General features: G+C 44.6%; 1 protein-coding gene across 2 annotated transcripts in view; it reads left to right on the top strand.

The window, feature by feature from the left end:
* The window catches only part of PACC1 (proton activated chloride channel 1), a 40,164-nt gene that overhangs the window by 4,198 nt on the left and 22,766 nt on the right, over window positions 1-13,200 (top strand). The window lies entirely within an intron of this gene.

Here is a 13,200-nt window from a genome sequence, read left to right as displayed (position 1 = left end):
GTATTGCCCTCCTTTCAAAGCTATACATATTTAACCAGCCTGGGGACGGAGCACGTGTCCAGGCCAGCATCTGCTTTTTTCTGTGCTCTGGTTTGAGCCACTTTCTGAGGCCAGGCTGTTGTATACAATGGATCTCTGCTCTTCTGTTTGTTTTTCCCTAGGAGGCGGTTGAGCCTCTTAATATCGGAGTCACTCACTTCCCAGGGCCCTCTAGGAGAATATCTAATAGGCCTCACCCCCTGGACATCAGGCCTCCCCAGGATCGTCATGCAGCCAGGCAAGCAGGGTCCCATCAGTCGGGCGGCGTCCTAGGAAGTCTTACGGTCTTCCTCAGAGCAGATACACTCTGCTCCCTTATGTGATGTCATTTGTAACACTTGACTTCCCAGACCACTTGCTCCTTCGAGCCGCCTTCACAGTCTCCTTCCAGCTCTTGGGTGTTAAATGGTTGTCAGAGGCCCGCTTGTGTCTCTGGTGGGCGGTCTCACCCAGGCCAACCTCCCTGCTCCCGTCAGTGCTTGCTCACACGCAGCACCACGTTCACGCTCCTAGCCTGGAGGTTACCTGTAAGCTGCAGACTTACATATGCTGTGTATCCAGATGCCCACTGATAGCTCTGCTTGGGTGTCCCAAAGGTACCCTAAACCCAAAGCTGACCTCATGATCTCCCCCTCCCAGTGTGGCCCTCTTCCAGTCTTCCCTGTTTTGGGGAATGGAACCCACCGCCCATCCAGTTGAACCAGAGAGTCATTTTCTTCCCCTTCCTTCCCTTCTTCCCCTTTTGCTCTGCTGTTCAGCCTCGCTGGCCTTCTTTCATTTAGGCCTCACTCCCTTCCCCCATCTGGCCTTTTTGTTGTTTTATTCCTCTGCCTGGAATTGTCTTCCCTCTGTCATCCAGTCAATGCTAATCGTTCTTCAGCTCTCAGCTCACTCACTGTTTTCTACAAAACCTCTCTGACCTCCTGCACACCTCTCCGTTGTAGTCATCCCTGATGGAGTGGCGTATTTGTTTGCCTGGCATTTGATGAATGTTGGTTCTGCTCGCCATGTAAGCTCCATGAAGGTAGACACTGGTCCGTTTTGCTCACTGTCTTGGCCCTGGCCATGCAAGAAAGATGTATTGAATAAATGAATGAGTGAATGGGGCCTCAGCCTGACTCCTAATTTCTTAGGTGGATTGAGGGAGGTGGGATTCTCCTCCTCTTGATCCTTGCATTTATAGGGGAGGGGAATGAGAGAGGATCTTCTGGGATTGTGCCTAATCTTTAGAGAAGACTCTGTAGAAGGAGGGAGGCTGGAAGAGGAGCTGTTTACTGACTGCTTCCTCGGGGCCAAGCTCTGTCCTCCCCATTGCCCCATTTAATTTTCACAGCTTTCACTTCCTGGGAGGTGGTCATCCTGATTTTGATGGATGAGGACCTGAGGCCCAGGGGAGTTAACGAAAGTATGGAAAGATCACATGGCTGATAAACAGACCGGATCAAGCTCTCTCTGACCTCAAACTCTTTCTATTACACCAGTGCCTTTTAAGAAGTATTTTAAGCATTCTTTTATTAAAGCCTCTTGCGTAAAAGGTGGTAGCACGCTGCACCCCCTGTGACTCTCAGCACTGCTTCCGAGGCCCGAAAGCCCCAGGGAGAGAACAGTACCTTCGGATTTGTTTGCATTAGCTCTGTATATTAGTTTCTATTGTTTCTGTAACAAATTACCACAAACTTAGTGGCTTAAAACAACACAGATTTATTATCTTACAGCTCTGGAGGGCAGAAGTCCAAAATGGGTCTCACTGGGCTAAAATTAAGGTTTCAGCAGGACTGAATTCCTTTCTGGAAGATCTGAGGGAAAGTCCATTTTGATGCCTTTTCGAGCTGCTAGGGGCTGCTTACAGTTCTTGGCTCATGGCCCTTTTTCCATCTTCAAAACCACCCGTGGCCAGTTGAGTCTTTCTCATATCTTACCGTTCTGACACTGACTTCTGCTGCCTCCTCCATGTTTAAAGAGGCCTGTGATTGCACTGGGCTCACCTAGATAATCAAGGAAAATCTCCTTGTTTTAAGGTCAGGTGAGTGGCAGCTTTAATCCCACTGCTGCCTCAATTTCTCGTCACCATGTGACTTGACCTATTGATAGTTCCAAGAATGAGGAGGTGGACATCTTTGGCGGGTCGTCATTCTGCCTGTTGCGCACCCTGCACTCTGCCCTCTTGCCCCCAGTCAGGAGAGGATGGATGGAGATGGCCGGACGAAGAGGAGAGAGGCCAGACTTGGAAAGATGAAGCATTCTTTTGTGTGTCCTCTTACAGATAAGTGCCAGGCAAACTAGGAAGTGGCCGTGATGACCTTTGGCCTTAGTTTCTCTTTTGCCTCAGATTCTTGGGGCCTTAAAGCGTGAGGGCAGTCCGAGCAGGAAGTCAGACCTCAGGCAGAGCAAATTTTGGGTAGTTACGGGGCACCTGGGTGGCTCAGTCGTTAAGCGTCTGCCTTCGGCTCAGGTCATGATCCCCGGGTCCTGGGATCGAGCCCCGCATCGGGCTCCCTGCTCGGCGGGAAGCCTGCTTCTCCCTCTCCCACTCCCCCTGCTTGTGTTCCCTCTCTCGCTGTGTCTCTCTCTATCAAATAAATAAAATCTTTAAAAAAAAAAAATTGGGGGGTAGTTCCGTGGCCTGGCAAGAGCCTCCCCTGCTTTCAGGGAACCCTTCTGGGTGCATCTCCTTTGTAGACCATAGAAGATCCAGACTCTGAAGTCTCAGTAGTGAGTTGGCCCGAACTTGATGACCTGATAGACAACTCTCAGAGCTCATTTCCTGCCTTCGAGTCCTCTAACAATAGTACAAATAGTAATGATGACAGAGGCCGCCATTTATTTATTGGGTGCTTTCACGTTCTAGGCCTGCATAGGGCTTTGCATATATACTTACACATGTCATCATGGCCACTCCATGAGGGAGATGGTCAGTCCAGAGGCACAGAGAGGTTAAGTAATGTGCTCAGAGCTTATGAGTGGCAGGGCTGGGATTTGAACCCAGGGCTGCCACCTGGGGTGTCCTGACTCTGGCTCAGTTTCTAAATCAGATGCTTTCCTGCTCCCAGGTCCTCCCCTTCTTCCACCAGAGTCACTTCTGGACTCCTTCACGTGTTACGCCATGTGTTAAAACCACAAAGAGGGCAAATGAGGCAGGGTTTCAGGAGCTCAGGACATGTAAAGAGAGAAGGCAGTTTACCCAGGGAAGAACTTATCCCTCCTTCTATAGAGCCTGCTCTGAACAACCTAATGAGGGCCTTTTCTCCCTGTTAGGTGTTTTCCTAGCCCTCAGTACTTTTCCTTTGTAGAATTTAGTACAGTTGAAAGGGCACACTTATTGAATATAATTCTTTTTTTTTCTTAAAGATTTTATTTATTTATTTGACAGAGAGAGAGAGACACAGAGAAGCGACACAAGCAGGGGGAGTAGGAGAGGGAAAAGCAGGCTTCCCACTGAGCAGGGAGCCTGATATGGCACTCGATCCCAGGACCCTGGGATCTTGACCTGAGCTGAAGGCAGACGCTTAACCAACTGAGCCACCCAGGCGCTCTGGTTCTTTTTTTTTTTTTTTTTTTTTTTTTTAAGATTTACTTATTTATTTTAGAGAGCACAAGCCAGGGGCAGGGCAGAGGGAGAGGGGGAGAGAGAATCCTCAAGCAGACTCTTTGCTGAGTGCAGAGCCCAATGCAGGGCCTGATCTTACCATCCTGAGATCACAAACTGAGCCAAAATCAAAAGTCAGATGCTTAAACAACTGAACCACCCAGGCGCCCCTTGAATATAATTCTTTAATTAGTCATTACCAACCTCTTGGGCCTACCCCTGAGTTCTGTGAGGCACTCCCAGGACTTTGTCTTTCCCGCCCTTCATTGTAACTCTGATGCTTAGCTGAGCACCTGGCCCGCTGTGGGTGCTCATTATTTGTATTTATACTTTAGGAGGGGGACGTGGGGATTTGGAACAGGAATGTATGTCATCTGAGCAATTGGAATGAATGATTGAGGGTCAAGGAAATGGTAGAAACAGGTGCTTCAGAAATGGACGAAAGGGGGCTGGTTAGTGAAGGGAGATTAACCTGAGGAGGGGGGTTTCCCTACACAGGCCAGTAAATGGTGGCTACTGTCATCATTGGGTGGAAAAGAAGGGACTGGCCAGGGAGGAGGGATGGCAAGCGCAACCATGGAGAGGTCGGGATAAAAACAGGACGCGTTGGAAACTGGGTAGCACCGTGTGGTTGGAATGGAGGGTTGGTGAGAGAAGTAGAAGCAGATGAGGTGGAAGGACAGATTGGGTCAGATTAGGGAGGGCTTTGAGTGGCAGGGTTTAGCCTTTAGGGAGCCGGGAGTATTTAATGGGATTGGAGCAGAGCAGTAAGAGGGGTAAGTGGTGGTGCTACTGGGCTGGGTCGGAGGCGGCGTGGTAGGCTGCTTCGCTGTCGGGGAGCGGGAGAAGGAAGACTTCAGAGAAGACTCAGGCTTGAAGTGGGGTGAGTGGGAGAACGTAGACATACAGACATACAGTCCGGAGGGGTGAGCAGCTCGAAGAGAAGGCACTCCTGTCCTGCAGACACATGAAGCTTCAGTGGATGCGGTGTGTCTGGGCTGACAGGGCCCAGAGGCTGAGAGAGCTGATAACCGGCGTAGTGCAGGTGGGAGCCTTGATGAAGGCCTGGGACCGCGTGTAGAGGCAGCTCCGGAGGCTGAGCCTCGAGGAGTGGCCACATTTGGGGGCCAGAAGAGGAGGTAGAGCCGGAGCCGCATGGAGGGCCTGGAGCTGGGAGCCACAGCACAGGAGGCCGGTACTAGGATGCTGGGCCTGCTGCCATTGGGCAGCACAGGGTCAACTTAAGCACCCAAACGTTCAGGATTATACTGCCAGTTTTACCCTCTGAGAGAAATAATTCCAGTCCTTAATCTGAGAGCCTCAATCTGTTTGTTTGCTCTCCGTCAAAGGAATCACAACCACTTATTCTCTTCAAAGGGAGAAATGAGACCAGACATGCTAACTGAATAAGCAGTTTATTATATCACAGTTGAAATAAAATTGAGGAAGGCACTTGGCTAGTTAGTCATTACAGTCAGTTCTCCGTGGAAACAACTGTATGTTAATAGAATTGACAAAGATCAGCAACCAAAGGACAAAATACATTGGATCTCCTCAAAATGAAAAACCTTTGTGCATTAGAAGACACTACCAAGAAAGTGAAAAGAAAGCCCACAGGATGAGAGAAATTTTCAAATCATATGACTGATAAGGGATCTGTATTTAGAACACATAAAGAACTTTTATAATCCAATAATAAAAGGACAACACAAGTAAAAAATGGGCAGAGAATCTGAATGTTTCTCCAACACAGATGACTGATAAGCACATGAAAAGATGCTCAATGTCATTTGTCATCAGGGAAATGCAAATCTAAACCACAGGGAGATGTGTATCATTGTGTAGCCTTCACTCCTATAAGGATGGCAGTAATCAATCAGATGGGCAAGTTTTGGTGAGGATGTAGAGAAATTAGGACCCCCCATAGATTGTTGGTGGAAATGTAAAATGGTAAAATTTTTTTAGTGGTAAGATGTGATGGTGTCTTGTTTGAGAATTGGAGTGCCGCATGTGCTACTGGGGAAAACAGTGGCAGTTTCTAAAAGTTTAAATACAGAGTTACCATGGGACCCAGCAATTCCACTTCTAGGTATATATCCAAGGGAAGTGAAAACTCATGTCCACACAAAAACTTGAACATGAATGTTGACAGCAGCACTATTCGTAATAGCCAAAAAGTGGAAGCAACCCAAAGGTCCATCAGGTGATGAATGGATAAATAAAATGGTATATTCACACAATGGAATCTTATTTGGCAATAAAAAGGAATGAAAAACCAATACATGCTACATCATGGATAAATTTTGAAGATCTATGTTAGGTGAGGGAAGTCAACATGAAAGGTCACAGGTTGAGTGATTCCATTTATGTGACCTGTCCAGAACAGGAAATCTATAGAGACAGGAAGCAGGTTATTGGTTGCCAGAGACTAGGAGGAATGGAGGAGTGATTCCTGATGGATATGGAGTTTCTTTTTGGTTAATGAAAACATTCTGCTAATTACATAGTGGTGATGGTTGCACACCTTGTGACTATACTAAACATGTATTTATTTTAAAGTGGTAAATTTTATGGTATGTAAATCATATCGCAAAAACCCCACAAAAACAACAAACCCACCACATCACTAAAAAGGGAAAAAAAAAAAAAAAGGAGCCAGTTCATTCCTTCTTCGCATTCAGAATGTATTTTGGCGCCGGGCTGTTTGCAAGGTAGAGTTTTGCAGGGTTACAGTGGACAATCAGTTCCCCCTACCTGGGAATAAAGGTCCCACTGTGTTTGCAGAAGTTGAATGACTCGTCACACATCCCCTTACATTCTGGGGCAGTTCTGGGTTTTGGAAGCAGTGCTGTCATGGGTTTTGTAAAACTCACAGATTTCCTTTCTCAAGAAAATCTTGTGCATTATTTTTGACTGTCTACTGTCATGGGTTTGCATTCATATAAAGGATGTATACTTTTATTTTTTTTTAAAGATTTTATTTATTTATTTGACAGAGAGAGACACAGTAAGAGAGGGAACACAGGCAGGGAGAGTGGGAGAGGGAGAAGCAGGCTCTCCGCCAAGCAGGGAGCCTGATGTGGGGCTCGATCCCAGGACCCTGGGATCATGACCTGAGCCAAAGGCAGACGCTTAACGACTGAGCCACCCAGGTGCCCCGGATGTATACTTTTAAAACACATCCAGCTTGCCCCAGAAAAGCCAGTGTTTGGTTTTTCTGACCGCAGAGTACATAGGACATTTTGTCAAATGTCCAGCACCTTTTTTTATTTTTTTAATGGTAAGATGGCATGGTGTCTTGTTTCAGAATTGGAGTGCCACAGCGTATGTGGATGACAAATAGTTTTACGGTTTTTATTTAGCTTACATGCCGATTTGTGGACCAAGAAAAGGCCGGTAGAGAAGCTCACTTTGGCTTGAGTGAAACAGAAGAGACTCTTGGACAGTGTTCCCACAAGGGTAATTTGTCTAACTAGTTCTGCCAAAGAAATCCAGGTGATGCAAATTGTCATGGGACCTTTTTGTGCCTTAAGTTCATTTTTTTTTTTTTTAAAGAATTTTCAAGAAGATGTAGGGGGAGATTCATCTCTTTCCCTAACAAAAGGTATCATGAAAGTGGAACATTTCAAATCATGTTTACGTGGCTTCTGATAGAGTGAATACTTGCCCACGAATGCGTTGTTATTCCTCTTCATTGCATGGTTTAGCCAGGATGAAATAGTTGACCTGAAAATGTCCCGAGCTTCTCCTTGGCATGAAGTTATATTCTTTCAATCAGATCTTCTTTTGTCCTTGTTAGTGACTGGAACTAAGTACTAGTGTTCACCGCTGTGGAGGGAAAGAACATTGACTAGGAGTCGGGACCTTGGGGCTCTCGTTCTGTGCCTGTTAGACTCTGGGACCTGGATCACTGCACAAAGAGTGGGTTTAGACCCGATGGCCCTTTAGGTCCCTGCCAACTCTTAAAAATTCTAGTCAGATGTTATACACCAAGTCAGTCACATCAGAGTTCCTTCAGTTTTGTCTTGGGATTTTTTTCAGACCTCGTTTGGATATTGAAAGCTGGTCCTTGTTGCCAGTTAGGAGCAGCTCATGACAGGGAATGTTCTTTAACCTACCGTTTTTTGAAGTGAACCTGTGGGGGGCACCTGGATGCGTCAGTCGGTAGAGCATGCGACTCTTGATCTTGGGGTCGTGAGTGCAAGCCCCATGTCGGGTGTGGAGGTTACTTAAGAAAAAAAGTCTTGGGGCGCCTGGGTGGCTCAGTTGGTTAAGCGGCTGCCTTCGGCTCAGGTCATGATCCCAGGGTCCTGGGATCAAGTCCCACATTGGGCTCCCTGCTCAGCGGAGAGCCTGCTTCTCCCTCTCTCTCTGCCTTCCTCTCTGCCTACTTGTGCTCTCTATCTCTCTGTCAAATAAATAAATAAAATCTTTAAAAAAAAAAAGTCTTGAAGTGAACCTGTGGTCCCACATGGGCCACGGGAGGTGGGAGGAGTGCCTTCCGGGCAGAAGAGTTGTGGGTAGGTCCATGTGTACACAGAGCGCTACACTTTGGGTCCTGTGACCCTGCAGCCCAGCTACACGGGACTGATGAGGGATCAGCGCCTGAGCTAAGGGGAGCCACCGGCAGGCTGGGTATGAAGGACAGCAGGGCCCTGTGATGTGTGTGACAGGGCCCCCTGTACCAGATACTTGCTGGGAGGGGGACTTGGCTGGTAAGTGGAGAATAATAAATATTATTTATTTAACAGAGAGAGACACAGTAAGTGTCTCTAGAGAAACACGGAGAGCGGGCAGGTAGCAGAGCCACCAGGGAGCAGAAATCGACACTGTCCCTAATAACAAGAAGCAGTAAAAGCTGAATCAGAGACAAAAGTTGAAAGAGACTTGCTTTAATTCCTCTTGGAGAACTAGAGCTGCCACCTGCCACGGTGGCTCTCGCTCAGCTGCCCCAGGGGCTTCCTTCGGGCTTCCTGGTTCCTCACTTCTCTTTGTGGCTGTCAACGTCCATTGCCTCAGTGCCCTCTTCTTTACTGCCTGAAGGAACCTCGTAGACACTTCTGGGAACTTGCACTTCCGTGTAATGTAAAAACTTTCTAAATATTTGGCCACGAATAGCAAGGCACACCAGTTGCTTTAAAGAGTTCCACATGCCTGGGATGCACTGCTCTTCTCCTACAGATGAAAGGTAGCTAGTTAGCACTGCAAGACTTTGTTCCTCTATTCTTTGGGTCATTCAGTCATCTAACAGGCATGGAAACATTACATGCCTACTATGTGAAAGACACTGTACTCTGCCTCTCCTCTGTTTTGTTTTGGGCATTTTTTTTCTAATTTATCATGATTCAGAGATGATAGTGCCGTGGTCTTCATTTTTGCTGTCTTCATCAGTGAAGGCTTTGTTTTTTGAGGGGTAGAGGGTACATTCCATTTCTCTAGTAACATTAATGCATTAAGTGGGCACTCCGTAATGCATTTTGCAACATTCTCTCATTCCTTTTAGACATGCTATAAAGTTGAAATGATTATTTCCTTTTCACATGAAGAAAGTGAGGCTTAGGAGCACTAACTAACTTGTCCTGGGTCTCGGAGTCGTCTAGCAGAGCTGGAGCCCAAATCTCTGATGCTAGAGCTCATGCTCTTAACCACTTGGCTGGATATCTGGACTTTCAATTCAGAAAATAAATGAATAATGAACATCAAATTATTTCTTCATCAGAATCCTCCTGGTTCTTTGGGCATAGGGCTATGTGACCTCCACAGAGCCTTTGCTGATCTCTGCCCTTCTCCCCCCACCCATACTTCACTCCAAGCGAAGGAAATATCACAGTTTACATCCTCCTGTCCTCCTGAGTTCTGTGGTACTTTTAGCACAGACCATCGGTCCTCCTCTCTTGGTATCTCCCTGAAGCACCTAGCACAACATCTTGCACACATAGTTGGTGTTCGATGCATGTTTATAGAAGTATAGAATGAATGAATGAATTTCTCTAACCTAAGACCCTTTGATAGTTTTATGCTGATCATGCTTTTGTGCTTTTAAATAGAAGAAAATGTAATAATTATGAGCAAATACTCTTATATCTTTGGATTTAAAGTTCATTTTTTATAGGGAGCATATCGTTACATCCTGTTTTTAATCCAGGCTGACAGTCTTTGCCTTTTAATTGGAATGTTTAGTCCATTTACACTTTTTAAGTTGAAGTATAGTTGACAACAGTTATAGACTGATATATTAGTTCCAGGTGTACAACATGGTGATTCAACATTTGTACATGTTACATGGTACTCACCACAGTAAATTGCCATCCGTCACCATACAGAGTTACTACAAAATTATTGACTGTATTCTCTATGCTGTACTTTTTCATCCCCAGAACTTACTTTATAACTGGAAGTTTGTATCTTTTTATTTATTTATTTATTTATTTATTTATTTATTTATTTATTTTTAAAGATTTTATTTATTTATTTGACAGAGACAGAGATAGCAAGAGCAGGAACACAAGCAGCGGGAGTGGGAGAGGGAGAAGCAGGCTTCCCCTCGAGGAGGGAGCCCGATGTGGGACTCGATCCCAGGACCCTGGGATCATGACCTGAGCCGAAGGCAGATGCTCAACGACTGAGCCACCCAGGCACCCGTTTTTTGTTTTGTTTTTTTTTTTTTTAAAGATCTATTTATTTATTAGAGAGACACAGCAAGAGAGGGAACACAAGCAGGGGGAGGGGGAGAGGGAGAAGCAGACTCCCCACTGAGCAGGGAGCCCGACGTGGGGCTCGATCCCAGGACCCCGAGACCATGGCCCAAGCCAAAGGCAGACGCTCAACAACTGAGCCACCCAGGCACCCCCCCCCTTTTTTTTAAATTTAAAATGTGTTTATGGTTTTCCACTCATTTTGATTCAGGTTGCTTTTAGTGCTGCTTCTGTCTGAAGGAGCATCCTTCTGGAAGCTTTGCTTTTCTTCCTTATAGGTTGACAAAGGACAGGCAACACACAAAACTGCTGTGTTTGTGCATGGCTACAGATGGTGGTGATTTTATAGCACCCTGGGCATTTCACGTCCATGAAGTAGGAATTACAGCGCTGCACCAGGCGCTGCTGCGTATGCTTCTGCTTCTCTTCCAGGGAGGGATACAGGAGGTCCTTGCAAGGGGCATGTTCTTGTGGGGAGGTTGTCACTGCTAGGAAGGCCTGAAGTTTGAATCTCTTAGTTCCTTTTTTGTTCTCTTCTGTCCTTTTTAGTTCTATTTTGCCTGTCACCCCCACTCTTCTCCCTTCTGGTGACCTCCAACTTGTTCTCTGTATTTATGAGTCTATTTCTGTTTGTTTTGCTTTTTAGATTCTGCTTATAAGTGAAATCATATGGTATTTGTCTTTTTCTGTCTGACTTAATTTCACTTAGCATAATATTCCCTGGATCCATCCATGTTGTTGTGAATGGCAAGATTTCATTCTTTTTTTATGGCTGAGTAATATTCCACATCTTCTTTATCCATTCATCTATTGCTGGACACTTGGGTTGTTTTCACATCTTAGCTATTGTAAATAGTGCTGCAATAGACATAGGAGTGCATATATCTTTTTTTAAAGATTTTATTTATTTATTTGAGAGAGAGAGAGAATGAGAGACAGCATGAGAGGGAGGAGGGTCAGAGGGAGAAGCAGACTCCCTGCCAAGCAGGGAGCCCGATGCGGGACTCGATCCCGGGACTCCAGGATCATGACCTGAGCCGAAGGCAGTCGCTTAACCAACTGAGCCACCCAGGTGCCCGCATATATCTTTTTGAATTAGTGTTTTTGTTTTCTTTGAGTGAATACCCAGTAGTGGAATGGTAGTTCTATTTTTCATTTTTTGAGGAACCTCCATACTGTTTTCCATAGTGGCTGTATCAGCTTACTTTCCCATCAACACGACGTGAGGGTTCCTTTTTCTGCACATCCTTGCCTACACTTATTTCTTGTGTTTTTGGTACTAGCCATTCTGACTGGTGTGAAGGGATATCTCATTGTGGTTTTGATTTGCATTTCCTTGACGATTAGTGATGTTGAGCATCATTTCATGTGTCTGTTGGCCATCTGGATGTCTTCTTCGGAAAATGGTCTTTCAGATCCTCTGCCATTTTTTTAATCTGATTTTTTGGAGGGTGATACATGAGTTGAATGCGTTCTTGATATATTTTGGATATTAACCCTTTGTTGGATATATCATTTGCAAATGATATATCATTTAGTAGGTTGCCTTTTCATTTTGTTGATGGTTTCCTTTGCTGTGCAACAGCTTTTTAGTTTGGTGTAGTCCCAATAGTCTGTTTTCTTTTGTTTCCCTTGCATAAGGAGACAGATCCAGAAAAATGTTGCTAAGGCCAGTGTCCAAGAGATTAATGACTATGTTTTCCTTTAGGAGTTTTATAGTTTCCAGTCTTAATTCCATTTAGAGTGTACTTTTGTGTATATGTAAGTTGTATGGTGTAAGAAAGTGGTCCAGTTTTATTTTTTTGCATGTAGCTGTCCGGTTTTCTCAACACCACGTATTGAAGAGACTGTCTTTTCTGCATTGTATATTCTTCCCTCCTTTGTTGTAGATTAATTGACCATATGCAAACATTTCTGGGTTCATTTCTGGGCTACCTACTCTGTTCTGTTGACCTTTGTGTCTATTTTGTGCCAGTACCATACTGTTTTGATTACTATAGTTTTATAGTATAGCTTGAAATCTGGGATGGTGATACCTCCAGCTTTGTTCTTTCTCAAGATTGCTTTGTCTATTCAGTCTTTTTTGGTTCCATACAGATTTTAGTATTCTAGTTCTGTAAAAATACTATTGGTATTTTGAAAGGGATTGCATTGGATCTGTAGATTGCTTTGGGTAGTATGGACATCTTAACAATATTAATTCGTCCAGTCCATGAGTGTGGTTATCTTTTCATTTTTTGGTGTTATCTTCAATTTCTTTCAACAGCGTCTTATAGTTTTCAGAGTACAAGTCTTTCACTTCCTTGGTTAAATTTATTCCTGGGTATTTTATTCTTTTTGGTGCAATCATAAATGGGATTGTTTTCTTAATTTCACTTTCTGCTACTTTGTTATTAGTGTATAGAACTGCAACAGATTTCTGTATGTTAACTTTGTATCCTGCAACTTTACTGAATTCATTTATTATTTCTAATGGTTTTTAGTGGAGTCTTTAGGGTTTCCATATACAGTATCATGCTATCTGCAAAAAGTGACAGTTTCACTTCTTCCTTTCCAATTTGAATGGTTTTTATTTCTTGTCTGATTGCTGCCGCTAGGACTTCTAGTTCTGTGTTGAATAAAAATGGCAAGAATGGACATCTTGTCTTGTTCCTGATCTTAGAGGAAAAGCTTTCAGTTTTTTACTGTTGAGTATGATGTTAGTTGTGGGTTTGTCATATATGGCCTTTATTATGTTGAGATATGTTCCCTCTGACCCTTTGTTGAGAGTTTTTTAAATCATGAATGGATGTTGAATTTTGTCAAATGCTTTTGCTGCGTCTATTGGGATGATCGTATGGTTTTTATCCTTCATTTTGTTAATGTGGTGTATCACATTGA

Source organism: Phoca vitulina, unplaced genomic scaffold (genome assembly GCF_004348235.1).
Source record: "Phoca vitulina isolate PV1807 unplaced genomic scaffold, GSC_HSeal_1.0 scaffold71, whole genome shotgun sequence".
NCBI classification, from domain to species: domain Eukaryota; kingdom Metazoa; phylum Chordata; class Mammalia; order Carnivora; family Phocidae; genus Phoca; species Phoca vitulina.
The sequence above is the reverse complement of the archived record's forward strand: the minus strand, read 5'-3'. Positions and strand labels throughout refer to the sequence as shown.